Raw genomic sequence first — 6,843 nt, 5'->3', positions numbered from 1 at the left:
TGGCCTAGGGAAAAAATACACACACCGTTGTAATCGGGCGAGTTTCTACTTTCAGACGCAACAGGAATTTTTGGGTTTGGTCAATACGTTCGCCAGATATGGGAGTTTGAAGCTAAGAAATGGTTGAGAAGGCAACAAATTTTTCGCACTTCTGCTGCTCCAACCGCTTAACCAGAATGGCCTAGGGAAAAAATACACGTACCGTTGTAATCGGGCGAGTTTCTACTGTCAGACGCAACAGGAATTTTTGGGTTTAGTCAATCCGTTCGCGAGATATGGGAGTCTGAAGCTAAGAAATGGTTGAGAAGACAACAAATTTTTCGCACTTCTGCTGCTCCAATCGCTTAACCAGAATGGCCTAGGGAAAAAATACACATACCGTTGTAATCGGGCGAGTTTCTACTATAAGACGCAACAGGAATATTTGGGTTTGGTCAATCCGTTCGCGAGATATGGGAGTTTGAAACTAAGAAATGGTTGAGAAGACAACAAATTTTTCGCACTTCTGCTGCTCCAAACTCTTAACCGGAATGCCCTAGGGAAAAAATACACGTACCGTTGTAATCGGGCGAGTTTCTACTTTCAGACTCCACAGGAATTTTTGGGTTTAGTCAATCCGTTCGCGAGATATGGGAGTCTGAAGCTAAGAAATGGTTGAGAAGACAACAAATTTTTCGCACTTCTGCTGCTCCAATCGCTTAACCAGAATGGCCGAGGGAAAAAATACACATACCGTTGTAATCGGGCGAGTTTCTACTATTAGACGCAACAGCAATATATGGGTTTGGTCAATACGTTCGCCAGATATGGGAGTCTGAAGCTAAGAAATGGTTGAGAAGACAACAAATTTTTCGCACTTCTGCTGCTCCAATCGCTTAACCAGAATGGCCGAGGGAAAAAAAACACATACCGTTGTAATCGGGCGAGATTCTACTATCAGACGCAACAGGAATATTTGGGCTTGGTCAATATGTTCGCCAGATATGGGAGTTTGAAGCTAAGAAATGGTTGAGAAGGCAACAAATTTTTCGCACTTCTGCTGCTCCAACCGCTTAACCAGAATGGCCTAGGGAAAAAATACACGTACCGTTGTAATCGGGCGAGTTTCTACTTTCAGACTCCACAGGAATTTTTGGGATTAGTCAATCCGTTCGCGAGATATGGGAGTCTGAAGCTAAGAAATGGTTGAGAAGACAACAAATTTTTCGCACTTCTGCTGCTCCAATCGCTTAACCAGAATGGCCTAGGGAAAAAATACACATACCGTTGTAATCGGGCGAGTTTCTACTATACGACGCAACACGAATATTTGGGTTCGGTCAATCCGTTTGCGAGATATGGGAGTTTGAAGCTAAGAAATGGTTGAGAAGACAACACATTTTTCGCAACTCTGCTGCTCCAAACGCTTAACCGGAATGGCCTAGGGAAAAAATACACATACCCTTGTAACCGGGCGAGTTTCTACTTTCAGACGCAACAGGAATTTTTGGGTTTGGTCAATCCGTTCGCCAGATATGGGCGTTTGAATCTAAGAAATGGTTGAGAAGACAACAAATTTTTCGCACTTCTGCTGCTCCAAACGCTTAACCAGAATGGCCTAGGGAAAAAATACACACACCGTTGTAATCGGGCGAGTTTCTACTTTCAGACGCAACAGGAATATATGGGTTTGGTCAATACGTTCGCCAGATATGGGAGTCTGAAGCTAAGAAATGGTTGAGAAGACAACAAATTTTTCGCACGTCTGCTGCTCCAATCGCTTAACCAGAATGGCCGAGGGAAAAGAAACACATACCGTGGTAATCGGGCGAGTTTCTACTATCAGACGCAACAGGAATATTTGGGCTTGGTCAATACGTTCGCCAGATATGGGAGTTTGAAGCTAAGAAATGGTTGAGAAGGCAACAAATTTTTCGCACTTCTGCTGCTCCAACCGCTTAACCAGAATGTCCTAGGGAAAAAATACACGTACCGTTGTAATCGGGCGAGTTTCTACTTTCAGACTCCACAGGAATTTTTGGGATTAGTCAATCCGTTCGCGAGACATGGGAGTCTGAAGCTAAGAAATGGTTGAGAAGACAACAAATTTTTCGCACTTCTGCTGCTCCAATCGCTTAACCAGAATGGCCGAGGGAAAAAAAAAACATAGCGTGGTATTCGGGCGAGTTTCTACTTTCAGACGCAACAGGAATTTTTGGGATTGGTCAATCCATTCGCGAGATTTGGGAGTTTGGAGCTAAGAAATGGTTGAGAAGAAAACAAATTTTTCGCACTTCTGCTGCTCCAACCCCTTAACCAGAATGGCCTAGGGAAAAAATACACACACCGTTGTAATCGGGCGAGTTTCTACTTTCAGACGCAACAGGAATTTTTGGGTTTGGTCAATACGTTCGCCAGATATGGGAGTTTGAAGCTAAGAAATGGTTGAGAAGGCAACAAATTTTTCGCACTTCTGCTGCTCCAACCGCTTAACCAGAATGGCCTAGGGAAAAAATACACGTACCGTTGTAATCGGGCGAGTTTCTACTGTCAGACGCAACAGGAATTTTTGGGTTTAGTCAATCCGTTCGCGAGATATGGGAGTCTGAAGCTAAGAAATGGTTGAGAAGACAACAAATTTTTCGCACTTCTGCTGCTCCAATCGCTTAACCAGAATGGCCTAGGGAAAAAATACACATACCGTTGTAATCGGGCGAGTTTCTACTATAAGACGCAACAGGAATATTTGGGTTTGGTCAATCCGTTCGCGAGATATGGGAGTTTGAAACTAAGAAATGGTTGAGAAGACAACAAATTTTTCGCACTTCTGCTGCTCCAAACTCTTAACCGGAATGCCCTAGGGAAAAAATACACGTACCGTTGTAATCGGGCGAGTTTCTACTTTCAGACTCCACAGGAATTTTTGGGTTTAGTCAATCCGTTCGCGAGATATGGGAGTCTGAAGCTAAGAAATGGTTGAGAAGACAACAAATTTTTCGCACTTCTGCTGCTCCAATCGCTTAACCAGAATGGCCGAGGGAAAAAATACACATACCGTTGTAATCGGGCGAGTTTCTACTATTAGACGCAACAGCAATATATGGGTTTGGTCAATACGTTCGCCAGATATGGGAGTCTGAAGCTAAGAAATGGTTGAGAAGACAACAAATTTTTCGCACTTCTGCTGCTCCAATCGCTTAACCAGAATGGCCGAGGGAAAAAAAACACATACCGTTGTAATCGGGCGAGATTCTACTATCAGACGCAACAGGAATATTTGGGCTTGGTCAATATGTTCGCCAGATATGGGAGTTTGAAGCTAAGAAATGGTTGAGAAGGCAACAAATTTTTCGCACTTCTGCTGCTCCAACCGCTTAACCAGAATGGCCTAGGGAAAAAATACACGTACCGTTGTAATCGGGCGAGTTTCTACTTTCAGACTCCACAGGAATTTTTGGGATTAGTCAATCCGTTCGCGAGATATGGGAGTCTGAAGCTAAGAAATGGTTGAGAAGACAACAAATTTTTCGCACTTCTGCTGCTCCAATCGCTTAACCAGAATGGCCTAGGGAAAAAATACACATACCGTTGTAATCGGGCGAGTTTCTACTATACGACGCAACACGAATATTTGGGTTCGGTCAATCCGTTTGCGAGATATGGGAGTTTGAAGCTAAGAAATGGTTGAGAAGACAACACATTTTTCGCAATTCTGCTGCTCCAAACGCTTAACCGGAATGGCCTAGGGAAAAAATACACATACCCTTGTAACCGGGCGAGTTTCTACTTTCAGACGCAACAGGAATTTTTGGGTTTGGTCAATCCGTTCGCCAGATATGGGCGTTTGAATCTAAGAAATGGTTGAGAAGACAACAAATTTTTCGCACTTCTGCTGCTCCAAACGCTTAACCAGAATGGCCTAGAGAAAAAATACACATACCGTTGTAATCGGGCGAGTTTCTTCTTTCAGACGCAGCCGGAATTTTTGGGTTTAGTCAATCCGTTCGCGAGATTTGGGAGTTTGGAGCTAAGAAATGGTTGAGAAGACAACAAATTTTGCGCAATTCTGCTGCTCCAACCCCTTAACCAGAATGGCCTAGGGAAAAAATACACACACCGTTGTAATCGGGCGAGTTTCTACTTTCAGACGCAACAGGAATATATGGGTTTGGTCAATACGTTCGCCAGATATGGGAGTCTGAAGCTAAGAAATGGTTGAGAAGACAACAAATTTTTCGCACGTCTGCTGCTCCAATCGCTTAACCAGAATGGCCGAGGGAAAAGAAACACATACCGTGGTAATCGGGCGAGTTTCTACTATCAGACGCAACAGGAATATTTGGGCTTGGTCAATACGTTCGCCAGATATGGGAGTTTGAAGCTAAGAAATGGTTGAGAAGGCAACAAATTTTTCGCACTTCTGCTGCTCCAACCGCTTAACCAGAATGTCCTAGGGAAAAAATACACGTACCGTTGTAATCGGGCGAGTTTCTACTTTCAGACTCCACAGGAATTTTTGGGATTAGTCAATCCGTTCGCGAGATATGGGAGTCTGAAGCTAAGAAATGGTTGAGAAGACAACAAATTTTTCGCACTTCTGCTGCTCCAATCGCTTAACCAGAATGGCCGAGGGAAAAAAAAAACATAGCGTGGTATTCGGGCGAGTTTCTACTTTCAGACGCAACAGGAATTTTTGGGATTGGTCAATCCATTCGCGAGATTTGGGAGTTTGGAGCTAAGAAATGGTTGAGAAGAAAACAAATTTTTCGCACTTCTGCTGCTCCAACCCCTTAACCAGAATGGCCTAGGGAAAAAATACACACACCGTTGTAATCGGGCGAGTTTCTACTTTCAGACGCAACAGGAATTTTTGGGTTTGGTCAATACGTTCGCCAGATATGGGAGTTTGAAGCTAAGAAATGGTTGAGAAGGCAACAAATTTTTCGCACTTCTGCTGCTCCAACCGCTTAACCAGAATGGCCTAGGGAAAAAATACACGTACCGTTGTAATCGGGCGAGTTTCTACTGTCAGACGCAACAGGAATTTTTGGGTTTAGTCAATCCGTTCGCGAGATATGGGAGTCTGAAGCTAAGAAATGGTTGAGAAGACAACAAATTTTTCGCACTTCTGCTGCTCCAATCGCTTAACCAGAATGGCCTAGGGAAAAAATACACATACCGTTGTAATCGGGCGAGTTTCTACTATAAGACGCAACAGGAATATTTGGGTTTGGTCAATCCGTTCATGAGATATGGGAGTTTGAAACTAAGAAATGGTTGAGAAGACAACAAATTTTTCGCACTTCTGCTGCTCCAAACTCTTAACCGGAATGCCCTAGGGAAAAAATACACGTACCGTTGTAATCGGGCGAGTTTCTATTTTCAGACTCCACAGGAATTTTTGGGTTTAGTCAATCCGTTCGCGAGATATGGGAGTCTGAAGCTAAGAAATGGTTGAGAAGACAACAAATTTTTCGCACTTCTGCTGCTCCAATCGCTTAACCAGAATGGCCGAGGGAAAAAATACACATACCGTTGTAATCGGGCTAGTTTCTACTATTAGACGCAACAGCAATATATGGGTTTGGTCAATACGTTCGCCAGATATGGGAGTCTGAAGCTAAGAAATGGTTGAGAAGACAACAAATTTTTCGCACTTCTGCTGCTCCAATCGCTTAACCAGAATGGCCGAGGGAAAAAAAACACATACCGTTGTAATCGGGCGAGATTCTACTATCAGACGCAACAGGAATATTTGGGCTTGGTCAATATGTTCGCCAGATATGGGAGTTTGAAGCTAAGAAATGGTTGAGAAGGCAACAAATTTTTCGCACTTCTGCTGCTCCAACCGCTTAACCAGAATGGCCTAGGGAAAAAATACACGTACCGTTGTAATCGGGCGAGTTTCTACTTTCAGACTCCACAGGAATTTTTGGGATTAGTCAATCCGTTCGCGAGATATGGGAGTCTGAAGCTAAGAAATGGTTGAGAAGACAACAAATTTTTCGCACTTCTGCTGCTCCAATCGCTTAACCAGAATGGCCTAGGGAAAAAATACACATACCGTTGTAATCGGGCGAGTTTCTACTATACGACGCAACACGAATATTTGGGTTCGGTCAATCCGTTTGCGAGATATGGGAGTTTGAAGCTAAGAAATGGTTGAGAAGACAACACATTTTTCGCAATTCTGCTGCTCCAAACGCTTAACCGGAATGGCCTAGGGAAAAAATACACATACCCTTGTAACCGGGCGAGTTTCTACTTTCAGACGCAACAGGAATTTTTGGGTTTGGTCAATCCGTTCGCCAGATATGGGCGTTTGAATCTAAGAAATGGTTGAGAAGACAACAAATTTTTCGCACTTCTGCTGCTCCAAACGCTTAACCAGAATGGCCTAGAGAAAAAATACACATACCGTTGTAATCGGGCGAGTTTCTTCTTTCAGACGCAGCCGGAATTTTTGGGTTTAGTCAATCCGTTCGCGAGATTTGGGAGTTTGGAGCTAAGAAATGGTTGAGAAGACAACAAATTTTGCGCAATTCTGCTGCTCCAACCCCTTAACCAGAATGGCCTAGGGAAAAAATACACACACCGTTGTAATCGGGCGAGTTTCTACTTTCAGACGCAACAGGAATATATGGGTTTGGTCAATACGTTCGCCAGATATGGGAGTCTGAAGCTAAGAAATGGTTGAGAAGACAACAAATTTTTCGCACGTCTGCTGCTCCAATCGCTTAACCAGAATGGCCGAGGGAAAAGAAACACATACCGTGGTAATCGGGCGAGTTTCTACTATCAGACGCAACAGGAATATTTGGGCTTGGTCAATACGTTCGCCAGATATGGGAGTTTGAAGCTAAG

Source organism: Ptiloglossa arizonensis, unplaced genomic scaffold (assembly GCF_051014685.1).
Source record: "Ptiloglossa arizonensis isolate GNS036 unplaced genomic scaffold, iyPtiAriz1_principal scaffold0082, whole genome shotgun sequence".
Taxonomy (NCBI): Eukaryota; Metazoa; Arthropoda; class Insecta; order Hymenoptera; family Colletidae; genus Ptiloglossa; species Ptiloglossa arizonensis.
Note: the sequence above shows the minus strand (reverse complement) of the source record.